This window comes from Aedes aegypti, chromosome 3, assembly GCF_002204515.2.
Source record: "Aedes aegypti strain LVP_AGWG chromosome 3, AaegL5.0 Primary Assembly, whole genome shotgun sequence".
Taxonomy (NCBI): Eukaryota; Metazoa; Arthropoda; class Insecta; order Diptera; family Culicidae; genus Aedes; species Aedes aegypti.
Genome location: NC_035109.1, coordinates 356,913,724 through 356,938,339, shown reverse-complemented (window position 1 = coordinate 356,938,339; position 24,616 = coordinate 356,913,724). Strand labels below are relative to the sequence as shown.

The 24,616-nt window shown below is 35.6% G+C and overlaps 2 long non-coding RNA genes across 3 annotated transcripts in view; both read left to right on the top strand.

The window, feature by feature from the left end:
- The window catches only part of LOC5574307, a 13,513-nt gene extending 4,446 nt beyond the window's left edge, over positions 1 to 9,067 (top strand). Inside the window, exons 2-3 of the long non-coding RNA XR_002501993.1 lie at positions 8,469 to 8,947; positions 9,027 to 9,067. This is a non-coding gene — a long non-coding RNA (uncharacterized LOC5574307). The remainder of the gene's footprint in view (positions 1 to 8,468; positions 8,948 to 9,026) is intronic.
- On the top strand, positions 9,066 to 24,616 carry LOC110678857. 2 transcript variants are annotated; one of them, XR_002501995.1, is made up of 5 exons: positions 9,066 to 9,120; positions 9,800 to 10,343; positions 10,403 to 10,543; positions 19,001 to 19,111; positions 24,449 to 24,614. It is a non-coding gene; the product is annotated as an uncharacterized LOC110678857 (long non-coding RNA). The 2 variants fall into 2 exon arrangements; XR_002501994.1 differs by lacking the exon at positions 9,066 to 9,120 and having other exon boundaries at positions 9,681 to 10,343; positions 24,449 to 24,616.

Below are 24,616 nucleotides of genomic sequence, written 5' to 3'. Positions count from 1 at the left end.
AATTTATTTAGCGATTCTTTTTCATCGCCAATTCAGGCTTCAACGTGAAATGCTGTTCTGTTGCTATCAAAACTGAGCAGATTTGTTAATTGATGAAAAAAAAACTTAATATTTGAAAATATTACTTCAAAGTCTATAGTTCGAAACAAACAATGTTGAAAGTGAAATAAAATAATAAAACTTCTGAAAATGTCTGAAAAAAATTAAGTTGCAGAACCATTATAATCCGATTCTGAACTTTGAAACATTCGGGAAAACATCGGGATTTGGAAACTTATTTTGAATGGATACCCTGAATAGATTACAAATGCAAAAATGATCAATCGGCAAAGAAAGCCCTCTATCCCAGTAAAGACGTATTGTGCATTGCGAGATTATTTATCGGGACGGCGATCTTGAAAACTTCTTGAAATGCGTATGTATGTAGATCGCCGCAGATATCGTAAAAGGGGTAACTTTGATAGTTTTTTCGAAGAAAACTTGACTATTTATGCATGCTGTTTCAAAGAAAAATAGTTTATTTTTTTAAAACAAGTACTGGCATCCTAGGTATCGATTGCAGTTGATAAATTGTCAAAAGATTTATTTTGAATGGATATATAATTTTTCAAACAATCGAAAGTCGGCTTTCTGTTTTGGGGTAACTTTGATAATGGAGTATAAATCGAACGAAATAGAATGAATTACGTAACATTTATAGGGCATTACATACCTCTAGGCGTTCAACCTTATATGGAAATTTCTGACTTAGATTACAAAAATGGTCCCAGTTTATGAAAATGATATTCGCTAAGAGATTAGGGCTGTCGAAAATAAGTGACCAAATATTTAAAACTACATCAAATAGTGATCATAGAACAGATTGTTTGTAAGCGTTTCGAAAATGCCAAAATCGTTTCAATTTTTAAAATTCGTATAAAGAGCCTCAAATGTTTTCAATTAAAATGAAAACAGCTCTTACATGAAGTGTCATACTAATATTCTTTAGTTTTGCATTCGTTTTACTTATCCGATTAACAGAAATTATGATATTTGGTTCAGTATATGGTGGGTAACGCACTATCAAAGTTACCCGCATTATCAAAGATACCCCGTTTTACGGTACTTCAAATCGTTTTGATGTCTTCTGCGCCATTATTCCTAATAGGGTCCTAAAGCCCTGTCCCAATTTTAGTGCCAAACGCTTGAGTTTAGGCCAAAAACACATGTTTACTCAATTTTCTAATGTTTTCCGTTGGTTTAAGTCCAAAAAACATTTTTTTAGATTTTGTCACATCCTTTGGCTTAAACTCAAATTTTGGGTGTATTTTGTTTTCCGTGTCACTTACGAAATGTCAGATAGGAACAACCCCAGTGGTCGAACTAAAACCCCTGTGGTGTTTTTGTCGACTAAGCGAACGTCAAACATGATCAAAAGTGTCAAGGTTCGTTTATGGACCAAATTTTTAAATTAAAGTTTAAACATGATATAGCCATTATTTGAGCGGGAAAAATTGCTAAAGTAGTTACAATAACATGCTTTTTCGTGTTATTAAATAAAAACAAGATTTCATTAAAAATTTTAGGACCCAATTGTCCAAGGTATGATCGCGCAGAAGACACCAAAACGATTTGAAGTACCGTTATTCGGGGTGTAGTTGATCAGTGGGGAAAAGTTGATCATTCCCGTACCCACATGTATAAACTGCCAACAGAGCTATTATCCGTTTTCAATTATCACAACTTCTGTCATATCGTATTGCCTGATAGCTGATCTTGATGTTTCTAAATTCAGTTCGTCGTTCAAGATAGTTATACCATGGAAAAAACAGATTTTTGAGGAAATGTTCAATAAACTGTTGAAGGGTTCTACTCCAAACATTCGACTATTGCCAAAGCTATATAAATACAATATTTAAATGAACTGTTTCATACATTCCATATATGTTCTGTGAACACAATTTTATTTTTGCATTGAGGATAAAAAATCATTTTCAAAGAAAAACAATGTTCTTTTTGTGAGCGAGTTGGCGTTTATTTGGTGTATTCTGTAATTCACAACATTCAATTCTAAAATTGACCGATTTTTTAACAAGTTGTAAGATTTTTGAGACTTAATTCGGAATAGTGATCCCAAATTCAGTAAATAGCATGTCTCTTTATTTTAGGAAACCTGTCACAGTAATTGATCAACTTCACCCCGGAATCTAAGATTCCACTTTTTGATTTCTAAAAAATGTTTTTGTTATTATGATAGCAATTCGTAAAAAAAATCGTTTGTATAATTCGATAAACATCCAACCAGTATAGGTTTTAAAAATATTTGGATGAGAATACATGCATCCTACTAGGAATTATAGAACAGAATCGCTCAAAAGTGATCAACTTCACCCCATTTTACGGTACCTACAAGCGTTTTTAAGAAAGTCTGCGCGAGAATTTTTTGCGCCAAGCATGATAACACCAGAAAGAAACATAAGATTGCTTAGAATACATTGACCATTCTTTCATTGAAATATGTTTACATTGCAATGAGCGAATGCCATTCGTTAATTGCAATACATATGCAGTGAACAAAATTGCATTGAACAAATGGTCACTGACTTTGTAAATTTCCAGAAAATGGCGAGATATAAATTCCACAAGTTGGTTGAAAATCATATGAATATGTGTGTGTGGATTAGTGGATTACTGTAGATGATCAAAATTTTTCGATATTTTTTAGCATCGATGTTGATGTTGATGATGTTGATATTTAAAACTAAATTTTCGTGCTGGACTTTTGCAGAGTTACTGGGATAAACATAAAATTCTTAGAAATAACTGAAGGAGGCTAATTGTTTCTAAGAATGTTTAACGATTTTTTATTATGTTTTTAACATTTCTAATTACAGGAAAATGTTTCTAAATGTTCATGAATTGAATTGAGAAGGCCTAGAAAAACAAATATATTTCTGGGAATATAAAAACATCGTTAGATGAACAAAAAAAAATTTGGAAATATTTAAAAATTATTATAAATTCTACGTTGTTAGAAATTAATAGCTAAAGTGACTGAAATCCAAAAATGTTAGAGTTTTTAAGAAATAAAAATGAGTTATATTTAGTGTATAGATTATTTGAAAAGTTGAAAGTTCAGGAAAAAACAAACATTTACCGTCAATTAAAAAAATCTACGTATCAAAAAATATTGTTTCCAAATTATTTAAAGCAAACTAAAATACCACTAAAAAGCGGAAATTTCAGGAAAAATTAAAATTAGTGATACATAACAAATAATTATTCAAATATTGTGCTTACAAATGTTATGTTAAGGTCGCCTCGTGCCGTTTTATCTGACCATATTTCATCAGTTTTTTTTTTATTTTGCTAACAAAACAATAGTTTCTGAAAGTTGTATGTACATGTGCACGAAGACTGGTGACTTAACGGTACATCAAGTGAGCATATTATGATTTTTTACTTTTGCTAAAAATGGGTAATTCTGGAAATGTTTGGCGGTTTGTAAGACTATGTTATTACTGATTCTTGAAATGATGAAGAATATTACAAAAATTTGTTTTCTTCTTTCTGACGTTTTGTAATAACAGAGACATAGCCTACTTCTCAGATTAGTGTTCTTATGAGCACTCCACAATTACTTACTGAAAACTTCCTTTGCCAATTGACCATTGTTGCATTCGTATATTGTGTGGCAAGCTCGTAGATACTCTTTGCACTGGGCAGTCGAGAATATTTCCTTTCACGAAAAGATCCTCAACCGGTGGGATTCGAACCCATGACCCTCAGCTGGGCCTTCAGGAATTCGTCCAGAAATTCTATTTCGTCATTCCATTTAATTTTGTTTCCTTTTTCTAAAGCATTGTTTAAAAAAAATGCTCCAGGAAATTCTTCAACTTCTCAACGCTTCCTTCACGAGCTTACACAGGGATTACTTCTAAACATTTTCCTGAAGATCATTCCCTAGTTATTTTTCCAGCTATTCTTATTGCGATTTCTTCAGTTGATACTCTACACGGTCAGATTGGTTGAATACTAAATTTAGTTGATGACTGTCAAAACATTAGGCGTGTTATTTTAACACATGCTAATAAATCTGCTCCTTTTTTGAAAAGTATATGACACATAAGGAATCGTGAGTTTGGAAAAATAAGTAGAAATCCGGAAGTAGAAGAGCTCGATTTTGTGTTTTTTTATTTTTTCCAAAGATTTTTGCAGGATTTCTATAAAACAATCTTCAAAGCAGATTTTTTTTAGAAATTCGATTGGGAATTTTCCTTCGACACCGAACAAGAATTCCTTTGGAAATACATAAATCAGCCGTGGGCTGAAAATCTCCCTGATAATAATAATAATGATGAAAGAATTCCTCTAAAAGTTCCTAAGACGAGTTTTAATCATTTTTTCCCGCCATTTTCGAAAGATTTTCTCTTAAAATTCATTAATAGCTGTTTCCACGGATTGCTTCAAAAATCCACGAGGGATTATTCTAGAAAAGCTTCTAGGGACTTTTCCAAGAGTTCCTCATTCTTCATGAAGTTCCTCCAGACATTTCTCTAGGAATTTCTTCAGCATTTCATGAAAGAATTACTCTTGAGTGCTTCAAAATGTGTATCGATTAATTTCCCTAGTGCAGCCTCCAGGGATCACTCGGTAGAGTTTACGAAAGCAAATAATACAGGAATTTTTCAAGAAATTCCAGGGATTCCGTCAAATGTTTTTAAGGATTTTTTCAGACAATTCAGCAGGATATAATCAATCTAGATATTCGACCTTAAGAATCCAGGAATTCTTTATGAAGGCCTTGCAGGTGTTCATTAGAAATCTGAACAGAAGTTTCAACAGTTTTTCATAGAATTTCGTTCAGGAATATCAGAGAAATCCGTGGAATAATTCTTGGATAAATTAATCTTAAAAGACATTTCTGGAGGAATTCCTGAAAGTATTCTCAGAGAAATTTTTGGTTGAAATCTTAAAGAAAATTATAGCAAAACTTGTAAGGGGAATTCTAAAAATCGTGGGAAACTTTTTGAAAGTAATCCAAGAAAAATCGACGGATGAATTCCTGAAGGACTTGGGACTTTCTTGAGAAATTTCTGAAATACCGTAAAATTGGATAAAGTTGATCACCTTCGAGCGATTCTGTTATATAACACCTGATAGCATGTATGTATTATCATCCAAATATTTTTGAATCCTATTCTGGTTGGATCCTTATCGAATTGTGTAAACGACAAAAACATGTTTTTGAAATCAAAAAGTAAAGTTTTTGATTCCGGGGGGGATATTTTTCATCCTTAATGCAAATTCAAAACTGAGTTCACAGAACAAAATTGGAATGTATGATATAGTTTATTTAAATGGTGGCCTTGGAAATAGTCGATTATTTGGAGGAGAACCCATCAACAGTTCATCAAACATTTCATAAAAAATTGTTTTTCCGTGGTATAATTATCTTGAATGTTTAACCGATCTAAGGAAAATCGAGAGTAGCTATCAGGTGATGTGACATCACAGAAATTATGATAATTGATATCAAATTATAGCTCTCTTGACAGTCTATGCATGTGGGTGCGGGAATGATCAACTTCTCCCCACTGATCGACTACACCTCGATTTGGGTAGTTTATGTAGGACTTCCTGAAGAAATTTCTGATGTACTCTAAAACCAGGATTCTGAAATTTTCTTTTTCTTGGCATCTCTACTGGTACAGAGTCTGGCTTAGTTTAGTGTTTTAAGAGTAATTCCACAGTTTTAAAGTAAAAGCTTTCTTTTCCACAGTTGCATGGCAGATAAGAAGATACTCTATGACCTGGGAAGTCAAAAAATACCATTACAAAAAGATCCTGGACCTACCGGGAATCGAACCCAGTTACCTTCAGCTTGGTTTTGCTTGGCAGTTAAGGACGCATACTGTAGTGCTTATCGTAATGTCAAGAGTAGTTCATTGAAAACTCTTTTAAATGTCTGGTTGTATTATCTGCGAAACATTTATAAGAACTTATATATTTGATTTTTGTTTGGTTTCTGATTGTTTATTTGATTCCTTTATGGTTTCATTTTGGTCGTTGTTTGAAGCATGTATTATTTTATTTTTAGTTTTAAGGCACTCAATTACTACCAGCCCAGTGGGATTTCTGAAAATATTTGATAAAGATTAGTTTTGACTCTGATTCTGTGAATTAAAAAAGTTGAGGAATTTAATAAGGTATTTAAAGCTTAGAAGGAAATTCATAAATTACACCATAAGAATTGTCTTGAAGATTTTTGGACTAAACATGGAAAATTCCAGGAGTTGCTTCGAAAAGAAATATAAAAAAGCGTCTAGAGTATTGTATGGAAACCCTATTTAAAGAATTTCACGTATGAATTGAAAAAAAAACTGGATGGATTTTAAGCCCCGAAGGTATTTCAGAAAATATTGAACTCCATAATAATTTAAGAAGGATTCTCTGCAGGAGTATCTTGGAAGAATATCAATTAGAACTTTCAGTTTTTGTAGTATTAAGTTACTCAAGGAGGAATTCATATAAGAACGTTAGAAGGATTCAAGTTATAACTCCAGAAGCAATTCCCTAAGAAACACCAAAAGTAACCTATGGAGCAATTTTATAAGACACCTCCAGATTAATTTTCAATGAACATTTGGATAAATTTATCAGAAGATCTTGTAGGAATTCCAGAAAGAACTCTGAGAAGTTCCAAAACATAATAATGGAGTTTGGAAGCAATTTCACATCGACCTCCAGGAAAAATCTGAATGTAGCCTGTGGGGAAATAAAATAGATTAAAATTCAAAAATTTTGAGTAAATCCGGGGAAATTCCTGTAGAAATCCTTAAACGACTTGACCAATTTTTCAAGGAGTTTCTAAGCAAATTCAAGGGGAACAAGATTCCAGAAGGTTATTCTTGAAAAATTCCAAGAAGAAATATTGTAGAAGCTTTCGAGATAATGATGTGATTTAAATTCATAAAGAAATGTAAAAAAATGAAAATGATAAATTCAAGTGAAAATTATATTGACTGGTCCGCTGGATATGATACACCGCGCGACTATTTAAAATTTCAAAAACGTTCATTTGCCCAAAATTCCACGCGTCGAATGGTCCAGGAAAGGAACAACCGCGTTTGATGAAACGCCGCAATGTTATCTCCCATAAGAATCTAGTGAAAAATAAGCAAAACCGCGGTTGTTCCTTTCCTCCATGGTACGCCACGTGTCCTCTTGAGCAACCGCGCTAATAGAGAAATTTTATAACAAAACTTCGACGGAATGTCAGAAGGTAAATGTGTTTGAATTTTACTATTTTTGTGGTGAAAACTTGAAATATATGTATTCAACTCGATACCACCCTAACACAATGGTCCCTTCAATATCGAGCTAGGAAAATTTTACTGCATTGTGCAAATCATCTAATATAACACTGCAGAACACGTGTTTGTCTCAAGCACCAAAATACCGCTATTTACTTAATAAAGGGTTGCTGAATTTATTGCCGTTTTCATAAATATCATAGCATGTCTGGTTTTCGAGATAAAGGCTGTTGAAAATGTAAAATTGAACTATTTCAGCTGACTTGCGTTTACTAGCTTGTATGGCAATTTATTTGTTAAATTTGGCACAGAATTCAAACTTCATGTGTTTAACAATACATATCAACAAAGTTTCTAATACTTTCTTCGCTCAAAAGTTATTTTTTTGATGCTTCAGAAAAGTATTGTGTTTCAACACTTAAGAGATACGACGAATTTTGTATGGAGACAGCAAGTATGTTGAAGAAATCGATTTAATCTAAATTTTATCGTGCAATTTCAACCGGATTACCTATATCTATAATGAATCTATCTGCATCTATATCTATTATGAAAGTTAAAGTTCTATTTCGCATGCTTGGTGGATCAGATCATTAGTTTGATAAATCATACCTTAAATTTCATGTAAACATCAGTGAAACCAGTGTTTTATACAACTTTAGCGACCTGTAGCTAAAAATTGTGACGTGCTGAAAAATTTCTGAGAAAAGCATCTGATTCAGCGACCCCAAATCTACAAGAGACACATAATTTGATCCTTGAGACACACAAAACTATAATTTTTGTTACGCTGTCTAATCATTTGAGCTTGAAGAGCAATCTGTAGTGGGATTCTCGAAGCGCTTAAACTTGAAAATCTCAGAAAAACCTTGGTTGCAATTTCAACAGGATGACTAAAAAAGACATTCCTTGCAAAATATTTTTTTTTTTTTTTAATTCTTTATTAGAGTGTATTTTAACGCACGAGGGCTCCTTGCAAAATACCTGCAATAATTTCTAGACGAGGAAACTGTTTCTAGAATTTCTGAAAGAATTCCCAAAAAAAACAAGATCTTGAAAATATACATCGTAGTGAATTATTTGAATAGAACTTCATATTTAACATAACAATACTTCCTCGAATGTTTAATCCCCCCTAAAATAATTCAATATTTTCTTTCTTTTTTCTTTTAGATCGGTACAAACACATCCCCGAGTGCTTATATTTTATCTGCACAGCAAAAAATAATGTAATTTGCATCGACGTAATTCATGCCGATGTAACAAATATTCGATGTAACCGCTAATTTCAAGTGCAAAATGGCATATTTTTGATGTTATATTACATCGCTTAGAAATTACACAAAAATATAATTACCATTTTTCATCACATTGACATTGTGTAATATTCACATCTAAACTATATAAATATTACACAGAAACAAATGCAACCAAGTCATTCCGATATACCTTAGTAATATTACACAAATTCAATGCTATTTCGCATGCGTAACGAATGCAATAATCAGTCCCGCAACACTGCCCAGACTTTGTTTCGGTCGGTGTCTGACGAAGTGTCATGGCGTCAGATTCCGTGCGCGTTTGCATCAGATATTTTTTTTGTCGAGTTTGCATGCAGATATTTCCTGCTATTATAATAAATTTAATCAATGGTAAGTAAACACCTGTTTAAATATGATTTTAACAAACCAATAATAATTATTAATGGCCATTCAACATTGTTCATTCCAGGTCAAAAATTCTTCCGGAATTTCTTAAGGAGTTCCAGGAGTTTTTAGAAGTACATCCAGGAGTTCCTCCAGGAATTGCTGCCCAAGTTCCTCAGGTAATTTCGCTTGGAGTTTCTCTACGAATTCTTCATGAGTTTCTTCAACAACTTCTCCAGAAGTTCCTTCAGGAATTCCTCCATGAGTGTCTCAGAAACTCTGTAGGATTCTTTTTCAGGAATTACTCCAGGATTTCTTCAAATTTTCTTCGATAATTTCCTTAAGTGCCTTAAGAAATCAGCCACGAATTCCTCTAGGAGTTCTCCATAAAATTCCACTAAGAGATGTTTTCCATGAATTTTTACTGGAGTTCTTTCAAGAGTACAGAAAATCCACCAGGAGTTCCTTCTGGAATTCGTTCAGGTGTTCCCACTGGAATTTCTACAAGAGTTCCTTTAGGAGATCTTTAAGGAACATCCCAAGGAATCCCACCAATAGTTCTTTCATGAATTCCTTCAGAAACAAAGGGATTTGAGCAGTAATTTCTTTCAGGAGTTCCATTGGGAATTCCTTTAGGAATTCTTCCAGGAGTTCCTCAGGTTTTTATACAGGAATTCCAAGGATATCATTCATCTTCTCATTGAGGTAGTTTACAAACAAGCAATCAATAATCTCTAGAAGGGTGATAAAGAGTGTCACGAAATAATATTTACATTAGGCGCTCAGCTTCCGGCTTGCCTATTTAAACACTTTTTTTAATCGGTTCTCCCTTCTTCTTGTCTGTGTGTTTTGTTTTAGGATGGCGGTGAAGGCCTCGTTAGAACGGTGCGTAATTTCGAGTCTCAAGAAGAGGTGGTCGTCGTTTACGACAAAGGCACTGCTAGCAACTATTGGTACGCGGACGCATCTGATCTTCGAATCCTGGATAGTGCCCCGACCGAAATTAAACACGTGAGAACCATGTACGACAGATGCCGATAATTGCCATATGCTGGAAGTGTGCCGAGTGTAACAATTACGATCTGTGCTCGATCTGCTATCACGGAGATATGCATCATTTGAGGAATCGGTTGCATCGAATTTTGACACCAGGTGGCGAAAAAACGCTGTTGGAACCGCAACGCAAATTAAAAAACATTGCAGTGCGGGGGATTTTTCCTGGGGCACGTTTTGTCCGAGGAGTCGATTGGCAGTAGGAAGATCAGGACGGTGGTAATGGCCGACGCGAAAAGGTCAATGTAATTCAGGACTGGTCTTCGGCTTCAACAAATTCAGCTGCACTGCAACAATTTGCTGTGGGTGATTTTGTCGAGATTTGCAGTGATTTGGAGAGGATCAAGTGGTGAGATTTGCTTTTTTTGCCATGTCGAAGAACTTCTAAGTCTCAATTTCTAATTATAGGCATTTTCATCGGATGGATCAACGGCTGTTACTACAAATGGAGAACGATTGTCGGCACTTTTGGAAAAGTTATTTGAACCACACGCGTCTGATGATACGACTGAAGAATTGGTGAAGGCAGCCAATGGTGATGTTGCTAAGGTAAAAGAATTTCTCTTCGGATCTTCCTCACAAAATGTCCTTTCATCTTCTACCAGCTCCCAGCATTCCTCCCAAGTGGTAAAAGTCGATGTTAACGGAGTCTTTGCCAATCACACGGCTCTGCAAGCGGCCAGCCAAAATGGTCACCTTTAGGAAATCCTTCAGGAATATCCCTGGGAATCCCACCATTAGTTCTTTCATGAATTCCTACAAGAATTCAGGAATTCCTTCAGAAATATAGGAATTCGACCATTAGTTTCTTAAGAAATTCCTCCAGAATTGTTTCTTTCATGAGTTCCATTGGAAATTCCTTTAGGAATTCATCCAGGAGTACTCCAGGATTTTATCCAGGAATTCCAAGTATTTCTTTCAAGAATTCATCCAGAAATTTTACCAGGATTGCATTCAGAAATTCCTCCAGGGGTTCTTTCATAAATTGCTACAGAGATTCCTTCAGGAGCTGTTTCTTAAATTGCTTTATGAATTTCACCAGGAATTCGTTCAGAAATTCTTAAAAATTTCACCTAGAGTTCCTTCAGAAATTCATCCAGGATTTCCTCCAGAAATTTCCTCCCCTTGGTTATGGGACCTTGACATTAGCCCATATGATAGAAACCAAAGGCGTAACCTGTAGTGGTGGTATCACATTTTGGCATTTTTTGCTTAAAGCCGCGTCATTATTCATATGGCATAGACGCAATAATATCTCGGATGTGATCCAACGGACATTCTGCGTCATTGATAGAATTGATGCCCATTTCAAATAATTAATCTATTCGAAGTGGACCTTAATACTATTGGTGACGATCAGTTTGCCTTTTGCTAACCAGGATGATCCGTAGCCACTCTTACTATTAGCTAGCGAGAAACATCCTTATTATGTACGACGTAGGGAATATTACTTTGAGGAAAATGACTAGTAGATTCACTGAGTAGAAACAAGTGGCGACAATCTTATTTAAATATAGTTTTTACATTGCCATAATAATAAATACCTCTTTTGTAACATTGGTATAAATAATCTAATTCCAGCTTCGTTTTTGCAAAATTTACAAGTAGAAAGTAGGCGTTGTGAAGCATTGCATTTGCCACCGAAAAGTGAATCTTGTAGGAGACTGTAATAGAAGCCTAAGGTAACTTTACTCAAAATATTCACTATAATAATGACTATTGAAAGTAAGACGCTGGGATCGATCATTATGGTACATTTGCTAGTTTCGAGAAATTGAACAGACAAGGAAAGTGACTTTTTTCTTCAAGGATATATGAACGTAATGACCAATAAATACTTTTAACAACAAAAATGAAATTAACTAGAACTACTACTAAACAGCCTAATTTTGTTAAGACTTGACGACAATTGACGTTTAAGACTCTAATCTTACGTGAAAGACAGGAATAATCAGAATAGCACTTGAATGACAAATTATTCAAAACCATTTCGACTAGACAGTATTAGTAATGACTACTACACTACTATTTCAAACAAATTCTGATGGAGCTGTTGATTTTCACAATGCTTCCTTTTCTCAGAACCAAGGGAATATGGGTACTTTTCAAAAACTAGCACGTCACAACACTAATAAAAAAGCAGTGTTCATGTGGGCACCAATGCCTAGTCCGTCTGAGTATTGGTCCTGGTAGAGGGGGAAACTTGGCAAAAGCCAGACCGAGGGTTCGGCCTTGACAAGTTAAGCTGTCAGGCAGCTCCAACTGAATACTATACAAAAAAAAAGGATTTCCTCCAGAAATTCATACAAGGGTTCCTTTAGCAATTGCGCCAGGAACTTTTTCATACATTATTTAATGAGTTGTACGGGAAATTCCATCAAAGATGTTTCCACAGGTATTCAACCAGAAATTCCATCAAAAACATCCCCGAGAATTTCACCTAAAGTTCTTTCATGAATTAATACATATAATTTCCATCAGCAGTTTCTTCAGGAATACGATCAGTAGTTCCTTCAGAAATTTCTAAATAAATATTTCTAGAAAATTCTACAGAAGTTTCCCAGAAATTCATCCAGGATACGTCCAGAAATTTCTTCAGGAGTTCCTCCAAAAGTGCAATTGGAATTTCTTTAGGAATTCTTTCAGTAGTTCCCCAGGATTTTATCCAGGAATTCCACTAGGTGTTTCTTCAAGAATTCCCTAAGAAAATCTTTCAAGAATTCCTCCAGGAATGTCACCAGGATTGGATTCGAAAATTCCACCAATAGTTCTTTTATAAATTGTCACAGTACTTCTGTCAGAAATTCCACCAGGAGTTATTTTATAAATTGCTTCATAAATTCCCCCTTCAGTAATACAGGAATTACTCAAAAAAAACTTTAGGAATTCCCCCAGGAGTTCCCCAGAAATCCATCCAGGACATCCTTCAGGAAGTCCTGTAGGAATTGCTCCTGGCACTTTTTCACAAATTCTTCGAAAAGTTACTAGAGGAATTCTATCAGGAATTTTTCCATGAATTAATCGTGGTATCTCCCTAGAATTCCACAAGAAGTTTCCCTAGAAATAATAACGGTTCTCTCCCAAGAATTCCACAAAGATTTTCCACTAGAATTTCCAGAGTTTCTTCTGCAACTCCACCATAAGTTCCTTTAAAATTTCCTCCAGAAGCTTCTTTGGATATTCCTTCTTCAAAAATCCCTCCAGTAGTTCTTTCAGGAAGTCTTCAAAAATTTCCTCCAGAAGTTTCTACAGGTGTTCCTCCAAGAGTTCCTTCCAAAGGAATTTCTCCAAAAATTTCTCCAGAAATTCCTGCTAATGTTCCTCTAGCAATTTCTTCAGGAGTTCCTCCATTATTTTTTCATAAGTTCTTCCAGTAATTATTCCAAAAGTATCCAGGAATTCCTTCCGTAGTTTCTTAAGGTTTTCCTACAGAAATTCTTCCAGGAATTCGTTCCAGAATTTTTCCAAAGAGTTGTTTAGGAGTTTCCCCAGAAGTTTCTAGAAATTCATCCAAAAGATCCTCTAGAAATTTCTACCCAAGTTCTTCCAGTAATTTCTTCAGGAGTCTCTCCAGGAGTTCCTTCAGGTGTTCCCAGCGGAATTTTTACAAGAGTTCCTTCCGAAATTCTTCCCATAAGTTTTGTCGGCATTTCATGTAGGAATTTCACTAGGAGTCCCTCTAAGAATTCCTCCAGCGGATCTTTCAAGATATTTTCAAGAATTTCATCAGGATTTCCTTCAGAAATTCCACAAGGAGTTCTTTAATTATTTGCAACAGTGATTCCTTTTGAAAAAAACAAGGCTATCCGTTCCAACTACAGACTACTACTGACTGATATTGCTGCGATGTCAGCAGCACCTTGTCTTCCACATCTGGATACATATTTACAACATGGATACATATTTACAATCTTACTCGCTAAGCGTAACCTCTATAATTCTTACACGAAGATATCTCCAATGCAGGATGTGTGATAACCTGCTCTTCAACAATTCCATGAGGTGTTCTCTCATAAATTTCTACAGGAAGTCAAGGAATTCCATTAGAAATTCCAAATGGAATTCTTTCATAAAATAAGACAGGAATTTCTCTAGGAGCTCCCCCTGGAATTCCTCCGGGAATTCTGTCAGGAATTCCACCAGTATTTCATTAACTAATTGTTACAGGAATTCCACTAGGAGTTCTTAAATTGCTACAGGAATTTCATCAGAAGATCCTTCAGTAATTCCTAAAAATAAAATAACTCTGGAAATTCCTACAGAATTTTCTCCTGAAATTCATCCAGGACCGGAATTCATCACAGGAATTCTACCAGGAGTTTCCCCAGGAAGTTACTTTAGAATTTCCGCCAGTATTTTCTTCTAATATTGCTTCAATAATTCCTTCAAGTATTTTATCAGGAGTTTCGTCATGTATTTCTCCAAAGAAATTACTTTAAAAATTGTTCTATGAGTTATCACAAATTCATCCAGAAGGTTCTCCAGAAATTCCTGCGGGAGTTATTTAAAAATTCCTCCATTAGTTTCTTCAATAATTTCCAAAAGAGTTTCTTTTCTTTTAAAGCTTCAAAAATTATTTAGATAGCCCCATTACTTTCCTGTAATACTTTCAAGTAATGTCCATGTTCCGTTAGGATTTTACTCATATTTTTTATAGAATTATTAGAGAATTCATCAGAATTTGTTAAAGAATCTCCTTAGAAATATTTCGACTATTGCTCTGACGAACATTGTGTTTCATTTCAAGAAATCTTTCAAAAATTTTCTCAAAAATAACCAGAAGTTTTTCCGAAATCTTCTATAATTTTCGCCAAAGATTCATTAATCGATTCTGATTTGCTTTTACCTTGATGAGATTTTTATTATTGTAAAACGGGTTGACATTTATTTACCCCCCTCGTAAAAGTGCAAATCAACATTTTTCGATGGCACATTTACAATGCATGAATGGTGGTTCTCGTTCTTAAATTCATTAACTTATGGGAATTGAGGTTTTTGATAAAATTGAGTTTTGTTTTTATGCGCAAATTTATGAACTTTTCAAAACAACGATTTCCATGATTATGGATTACATTACCGAAGATTCATGCCTCACATGAATGCTGCAAATGAAATACGTAAAGAAATTGTTGTTATTACTAAAAATAATATCAACGAAAACGATTTAGTTGTCATTTTTTCAAATTATGTTCAATTTAGCAAAAAGAGCGAATTACTATAAAGAATCCCAAATTGCTCTAGTAAATTGCCTATATTTAGGCGTATTCCACGCTTTATTTGGTTTTTAATTTTCAAATAAGGTACCGTGGAACAAGTGGGTAATGAAAATCCTATAGTTGAGACTCTTCAAATTCTAAAGACGTTAAGTTGAAATAAATGAGGTCGTGTATATTTTTTAATTTGACTCCCACTAAATATAAGCGGTATTCTAAAATTGAGTTTTATGTAAAATTGAAAAAAAAACAGAAAAATTTTTTAAATGTATACCTACTTTTCACATGCCCCATAAGTTTTGAATAATAAATTGATAAACTAACAGTTATATTTACGATTTCTATTATCTTTAACATTTGTTAAGCAGTTCTAATGAACAATAACATAAGTAACTTGTTAACAAAAAAATTGTATTATAGTCATTTAAATTTCTTGTTCAATTGATTCGACAACATTACAACTATAATATTTTCAATGTTAGTTCTTATATCATGGAATTGCAATTGCATTTCAGTAGGTGAATTGCGGCGAACAATTTCTTCGAAGAGAAGACATTTTCTTCCACTACTAAACAAGAAAATTTCCTTTTCTTCTAAGAAAATACGCGCCGGAATTCGCCTACGGCTCTGTTGAATTTCCACTGCTTGTTATTTGTTTCTAAGCAAGTCGGAAATGACGTCGAATAACATTTCGGGAGAAACCGTTTTAGGAACGGAATCCTTCAATAAAGTGTTTAGAATCTTTTTCGTGTGGATAGAGCTATACTCCATTTTTATGTTTTTAACTAGCCTTACATAGAAATTCCACGGATTTCCGTGCGTTTCCTTTTATATTTGAACTTTTCAATCAACGTATTCCTTTCAATCGGCTGTACGAAGTAGACACATTAATATCGTAATGTTTGGCAAACTCTTTTAAAAAAGTTTCATGATTTCTAATAGCTTTGAGTAAAGTGTTTCTTTAATTATTAGCACGTGCTTTTCTCTCACCTAAAGAGCAAGCAAAAAATCAATCCCTAATGAAAAACTTTTCACTTGCCCCACGTGATTAGAAAATTGACAATGTTTTAATTTCGTTATTTTTAGGTCTACGTCGAATTAATTTTAAAATTGTTTTTATTTCAGTTTGAAACTGAAACTTAAAAATGGTAGAGAAAATTATTGTCCGCAACTTTTTTCCACTAAAAATATCGAAATAAGACTGCACTCCTCTAACTTGTTGCGGATTTATAGTTAACAAGTTAAAAATATTTTAATCTTTTATGCAATAATGGTTGAAAAATCTCAGGAAACTCTTCCCTATCGTAATGTTCTGAATTGCCCCAAAGGATTAGGCATGGGTTTAAAACGTTAATTCACATATTCAGTAAAATACACACATTATGTTCATTTACCCTATTTACTCACTTGCCCCGCGGTACCTTATCTAAAAAAGTAAATGACTTGTAAAAGTTCGGTCTTCATATTCGGTTTCAGGGGGCCATGATTTTAGTAATGACATTTTCAACATTACCGAACATTGTTCACTTGGGCAATCAATGTTGCCCTATATCAGCTAAACCAAAAAAGCGCTTTAAACACTTTTCAAAAAATGCTTAAAACTTAAAAAAAAACAAAAAGTCACAAGCGATGGGTGCCAGTAGTTTTTTTTTTGTATGGTGTTCAGTTGGAGCTGCCTGACAGCTTAACTTGTCAAGGCTGAACCCTCGGTCTGGCTTTTGCCAAGTTTCCCCTCTACCAGGACCAATACTCAGACGGACTAGGCTATGGTGCCCACATGAACACTGTTTTTTATTAGTATCGTGACGTGGTAGTTTTTGAAAAATACTTATATTTCCTTGCGTCTGAGAAAAGGAAGCATTGTGAAAATCAGCAGCTCCACCAGAATTTGTTTGAAATAGTAGTGTAGTAGTGTCATTACTAATACTGTCTAGTCGAAATGGTTTTGAATAATTTGTCATTCAAGTGCAATTCTGATTAATCCTGTCTTTTACGTAAGATTAGAGTCTTAAATGTCAATTTTCGTCTTAACAAAAATAGGCTATTTAGTAGTAGATCTAGTTAATTTCATTTTTTGTTGTTAAAAGTATTTATTGGTCATTACGTTCATAAAGAAAAAAGTCACTTTCCTTGCCTGTTCAACAATGTCTCGAACCTAGCAAGTGAACCCTAATGATCGATCTCAGCGTCTTACTTTCCGTAGTCATTTTTATAGTGAATATTTAAGATTAAAGTTACTATAGGGGTCTATTACAGTTTCCTACAAGATTCACTTTTCGGTGGCAAATGCAATGCTTCACAACGCCTACTTTCTACTTGTAAATTTTGCAAAAACGAAGCTGGAATTAGATTATTTATACCAATGTTACAAAAGAGGTATTTATTATTATGGCAATGTAAAAACTATATTTAAATAAGATTGTCGCCACTTGTTTCTACTCAGTGAATCTACTAGTCATTTTCCTCAAAGTAATATTCCCTACGTCGTACATAATAAGGATGTTTCTCGCTAGCTAATAGTAAGAGTGGCTACGGATCATCCTGGTTAGCAAAAGGCAAACTGATCGTCACCAATAGTATTAAGGTCCACTTCGAATAGATTAATTATTTGAAATGGGCATCAATTCTATCAATGACGCAGAATGTCCGTTGGATCACATCCGAGATATTATTGCGTCTATGCCATATGAATAATGACGCGGCTTTAAGCAAAAAATGCCAAAATGTGATACCACGCCTTTGGTTACGCCTTTGGTTTCCATCATATGGGCTAATGGATTATGCCCTCCCATCGCGGCAAGGTCGCATAACCAAGGGGAGGGCACAAGCGATAGGTGCCAGTAGTTGTTTTAAAAATATTAAATTAGCAACATTTACATTTTTAAATGATTTTTGACGTTAACTACGTCTTACGGCAATATATTGGGTGTCAATTGAAAATCTTAAATGTTGCGACCGTCACGAAATTATGTAAGATTTTGAATACTAATAATTCAGCCATTTACAGGTAGATTTTCAATATTTTCCCACCAATCGGTCGGGAATTTATACAACATTTTACTCAAATTAAGAAAACTTTTGATTGTTGACGATAGACTGTCGAAAATTGTGAAAATGTCGACCCCTTTCTTACGCAACCAAGCACGTGGGTTGGGAAGCACACTATAAAACCAGACCAATTTCTGCTTCTTCGCTCATTCTTCTTTTGACGTTAACTACGTCTTACGGCAATATACTGGGTGTCAATTGAAAATCTATAATGTTGCGACCGTTACGATATCATGTTAGAGTTTGAACTAAAGGAAGGCTGCAACTATGACAATCGACTAAAATTCAAATGCAGAAAATCACTTGGCGTAGTTAACGTCATGAGGTCGTGTCTTGTACACAACCCCCTCTGATTTTTTTTAATTATTCAAAGAACCTGATCAATGTTACCCCAGATTACGGTACCAAGAAATTTGTTCGGTAATGCTTTCAGAATCTCTTCTAATCGTTTCCCTTGGAATCCATGTATTTCTTCTTCTGCTGTTGCAATGACTTCTCTTCGATCTTTTTTCCTAATATTTCCCAAGAACTTTTTTCTAGAGAAAAAAAAAACAAAAGAAATCTGAATTATTCTCAGAAATTGCTTTAGAAATAACTACTGTAATTTATCAAGTTACGAATCTTGAACAAATTGCTCCAGAAAATTCTCCTGCGGTTCCTCGTGATGTTATTTTCATGTACTACCAATAAAAAATCATCCAATCAGTATCTGTATACAGTTATAACTAATGTTATTATTTTTCAGGATTGAACCCAACTATTCAGAAAAACCAGCTAGCAGAAGTTCGGGAGGAATCCAAATCCGTAGAGACGCATATTACGTATAAGGAAAAAGGAATAAAAAAATAATAATCAGGTAAATCTCACGAAATCTCTGTATGCCTACAGGATATCCTAGAGTTTCAAAAATAATTTCTATAGAAAGTTAAATGCGAAGAGATGTTAAAAAGCCTTAAATTAAGCCAAATCTCAAGTAACCATGCTACTCAAACTGCAATTTAGACATATAAATAAACGGTATACATAAAGCTTGCATTCCTGTATAACTACAAATAAAGTTGATTTATTATCGTTTATAATATGAGTGGCTTGAAAAATTCTCGCGCCGGCGATCTTATTCATAAAACGCTTGTAGATCGTCGCAGGTATTCCAAACAGTTTTGGTGTCTTCTGCGCGATATTCGCTTGGTCAATCAGGAATAATCGTGCAGAAGAAACCAAAACGATTTGAAGTAGCTGCGACGATCTACAAGCATTTTAAAAAAAAAGTAAGAGGTTGTTTCCGAGATACGACCGCCAAGTTGACGTTGGATAACGTTAGCTTCTTCTATTTCCTGATTTAGGACCGTCACGAACTTATGAAAGATTTACCTAGAAATCTAAAAATCTAATCAATTTTCAAACTATTTGTTGCATGTCAATTCTGATCTATTATGGATATTGAGTATTATTATTTGGTTGGTTCGGTTAACACTTCAACACCGATAGAACCGGTCGATGGAAGAAGAAGCATGGGCGGTAACTTTTGCTCTCCAAATAAACAGAGAAAGAGTTTTGGGTGATCTGTTTGTAGTATGAAAATGATGTCCGTAATAGGGAATGCATCACCAAACTCGCAACTAATCAATGATCATGACTGCGATAATTGACAAGAAAATTATGAATAAAATGGATCACTTGGGAAATGCGACCGTTCCTTATGAATAATCCCAGAGATAATCATATTCTTTAGTCCTTACATTTAATAGATGGAAATAATATCCTTAGGGGCCATCCATTTATTACATAAAGTTTCAGGGGGGAAGGGGGTTTCAGATTTCTCACGCGCCATGCAATTTATATTTTAATTTATTTTTATTTCTATACAAAAATCAAAGGGGGCTGTGTACAAGACCCGATTGCATGACGTTAACTACGCTGCGTCCTCGGAAACAGCCTCAAATTGCCGTATTGTCAATTATTCGTAATTAATCAATTATTGTATGATGGAATGAGATTAAGAGATTATAGCAAATATGTGGTAAACACATTAGGGAATATTATACAAATAACTCTTTAAAACACATTTGTTGGCTCTGAAAAGGGCCGATTGAGTTGTTGAATTTGCGTAACATGGACACATTTTGACGGCGCACTGGTTTCAATCCTCCTCGCCGATGAGATTTGCGATGCGCATGACGATGTGCGCTTCAACAAGCGGCTTTGGTCGATTTTCTTCAGCCATCTCGTACAACAGCTTGCCTCTGGTAGCGAGGAGCTGAGCAGGTTTGGAGAAGCTCTTACCAGCTCGAAAGCGAAAACAGAATGAAACCAGATTCAACGAAGGAGGGATGCTTTATACCCTTAGAATAGCAGGTGATGCTCCTCCTTGCATATTCTTCGTTTTCTTATCTGGGAAATAGGCTATATGAAACTGATGTCTGGGTAAGGGATGTACAGATTAGCATTATGCTGTTATTGCAACCCGACGGCACTGCAGCAGCATCCTTGGAAACAGCTTCAAATTGCCGTATTGTCAATTATTCGTAATAAATCAATTATTGTATGATGCTATGAGATGAATTAAGAGATTATAGCAAGTATGTGGTAAACACATTAGGGAATATTATACAAATAACTCTTTAAAACACATTTGTTGGCTCTCAAAAGGGCCGATTGAGTTGTTGAATTTGCGTAACACGGACACATTTTAACGGCGCACTGGTTTCATTCCTCCTCGCCCGATGCGATTTGCGGTGCGGATGACGATGTGCGCTTCAGCAAGCGGCTTTGGTCGATTTTCTTCAGCCATCTCGAACAAATTAGGGAATATTACACAATCAACTCTTTAAAACACATTTGTTGGCTCTGAAAAGGGCCGATTGATTTGTTGAATTTGCGTAACACGGACACATTTTGACGGCGCACTGGTTTCAATCCTCCTCGCCTGATGAGATTTGCGGTGCGGATGACGATGTGCGCTTCAACAAGCGGCTTTGGTCGACTTTCTTCAGCTTGCCTCTGGTGGCGAGGAGCTGAGCAGGTTTGGAGAAGCTCTTACCAGCTCGAAAGCGAAAACAGAATGAAACCAGATTCAACGAAGGAGGGATGCTTTATACCCTTAGAATAGCAGGTGATGCTCCTCCTTTCATATTCTTCGTTTTCTTATCTGGGAAATAGGCTATACGAAACTGATGTCTGGGTAAGGGATGTACAGATTAGCATTATGCTGTTATTGCAACCCGACGGCACTGCAGCAGCATCCTCGGAAACAGCTTCAAATTGCCGTATTGTCAATTATTCGTAATAAATCAATTATTGTATGATGCTATGAGATGAATTAAGAGATTATAGCAAGTATGTGGTAAACACATTAGGGAATATTATACAAATAACTCTTTAAAACACATTTGTTGGCTCTCAAAAGGGCCGATTGAGTTGTTGAATTTGCGTAACACGGACACATTTTAACGGCGCACTGGTTTCATTCCTCCTCGCCCGATGCGATTTGCGGTGCGGATGACGATGTGCGCTTCAGCAAGCGGCTTTGGTCGATTTTCTTCAGCCATCTCGAACAAATTAGGGAATATTACACAATCAACTCTTTAAAACACATTTGTTGGCTCTGAAAAGGGCCGATTGATTTGTTGAATTTGCGTAACACGGACACATTTTGACGGCGCACTGGTTTCAATCCTCCTCGCCTGATGAGATTTGCGGTGCGGATGACGATGTGCGCTTCAACAAGCGGCTTTGGTCGATTTTCTTCAGCCATCTCGAACAAATTAGGGAATATTACACAATCAACTCTTTAAAACACATTTGTTGGCTCTGAAAAGGGCCGATTGATTTGTTGAATTTGCGTAACACGGACACATTTTGACGGCGCACTGGTTTCAATCCTCCTCGCCTGATGAGATTTGCGGTGCGGATGACGATGTGCGCTTCAACAAGCGGCTTTGGTCGACTTTCTTCAGCTTGCCTCTGGTGGCGAGGAGCTGAGCAGGTTTGGAGAAGCTCTTACCAGCTCGAAAGCGAAAACAGAATGAAACCAGATTCGTTGTTGTTGTTGTTTGAGAGGGACTTTAACCCGAAGGTCATTCGTCCCTTGAAACCAGATTCAACGAAGGAGGGATGCTTTATACCCTTAGAATAGCAGGTGATGCTCCTCCTTTCATATTCTTCGTTTTCTTATCTGGGAAATAGGCTATATGAAACTGATGTCTGGGTAAGGGATGTACAGATTAGCATTATGCTGTTATTGCAACCCGACGGTACTGCAGCAGCATCCTCGGAAACAGCTTCAAATTGCCGTATTGTCAATTATTCGTAATAAATCAACTATTGTATGATGCTATGAGATGAATTAAGAGGTTATAGCAAGTATGTGGTAAACACATTAGGGAATATTATACAAATAACTCTTTAAAACACATTTGTTGGCTCCGGAAAGGGCCGATTGAATTGTTGAATTTGCGTAACACGGACACATTTTGGCGGCTTTGGTCGATTTTCTTCAGCCATCTCGAATAAATTAAAGAATATTACACAATCAACTCTTTAAAACACATTTGTTGGCTCTGAAAAGTGCCGATTGAATTGTTGAATTTGCGTAACACAGACAAACTTTGACGGCGCACTGGTTGCAATCCTCCTCGCCCGATGAGATTTGCGGTGCTGATGACGATGTGCGCTTCAACAAGCGGCTTTGGTCGATTTTCTTCAGCCATCTCGTACAAATTAGGGAATATTACACGGACGGTGACGGCTGTGCCGCTCGATCTAATGAACCAGAATGACCGCGCTAGCCTCCCGCATGGCAATGACAGCGGAGCACTGGCTGGTAGCGACGATTTCTGGCCGAAAACGATTATGCTGGCTGGTGCACTCAAATGAGCGGCTTCAGTTGCTGCGGCTCCGAAATGCGTGGTTCTGCGGTTCTAATGCGTGTTGTATTCGCGTCCTATTGAAAACTGAACTGAGGACGCGAATGACTCTCGAAATTTGCTCGCCGACCGTGTTCACAGTCTGACGGCAAAAAGAAGAATGAGGGAAGAAGCAGGGTGCGGTGCGCTTTTATAGTGGGAAGCGGAACCGAAAAATGTGCTTGAACGTGATTGGTTAGATAAGAAAGGGGTCAACGTTTTACGATATTTCAATAGTTTGTTGCTAATAATCAATAGGGTCCTCCATTTGAATCGACGCGTAGATAAATTTCCAATCGATTCATGGATAAATATTGAAAATCTATCGATAAACGACTGAGTTATTAGCGGTCAAAACCTGACCATTTTTCGTTACATGCTCAATTTTTCGTTTTTCTGAATTGTACCCCCATATGTTGCCGTAAGACGTTATCCAACGTCAAAAAAATTCAAGATCCCCATCGCGATGAATAGGGTGATCAAATTAATTTGGACAGACCGTTACGCGTATATAATTTGGCCATTTACGGCAAAATCAAATGGAGATGGCCAAATTATATACGCGTAACGCTCTGTCCAAAATACATAAAACACCCTAATCGCGCAATACACATAATTCATAAATTGCAGCTTGAGCAAAGAATCTTCCTGAAATTTCTGTAATGAGGACTAGGCGTGCACCTGAAAAGTAATCGCCTATCTCGATTCGTGGGAAGTTTTTTGTCTGAAATGCTTGTCTTAAGTCATAAACGTTTCGGAAGATCTCTGAACCAATCTGATTCAATATTCTCTCGTCACATGATAGTTTTGAAAAATGAATAACCGAACATGACAAAAAATGTGTAGCCTGCGAGATATTTAAGGTAAAACATCTCGAAATTCAAAGATAGCCGTCACAATGGCTGACTTGTACCACTATTTTCTGTTTTCAGAAGCATTAAACTGATTAAACAGTCAGCTAATATATCTTAAAATTTTAAGCTTTTGGCTAGTACACAAAGTACCGATGTCCTAAAATCCTTAAATAAACAGGGTACTGTTGTTCGATGCTTTGTTCGCAGATTTATACCTTTGAAATTTTGGTACAAGATTGAACTAGGATTCCAAGGTGTTTCATCTTAAGAAAATTATGGCTACGCGTCGGGCTCCCTAGAAATTAAAAAATTGTTAACAATTCCAGGTAGATGAATAATTATATTAGATTTATTTACTAAAAATCACATTTTACATTTAAAAATTATCAAACATTACATTTCTCTAATATTTCATTTTATTTTATTTTGGTATAGGTTCAACAGACTTGTACGAACTGCTCAAAATGGTTCACAGTCTACTCTGGAAGTCAGCACACAAGATTGAGCGTCTTCTAGCATTCATCCCTCTGGGTGCCATTACGAAGGACTACATATAATTAAAAAATTAAATAAATATAAAAAAGGATTTATAATAAAATAAAA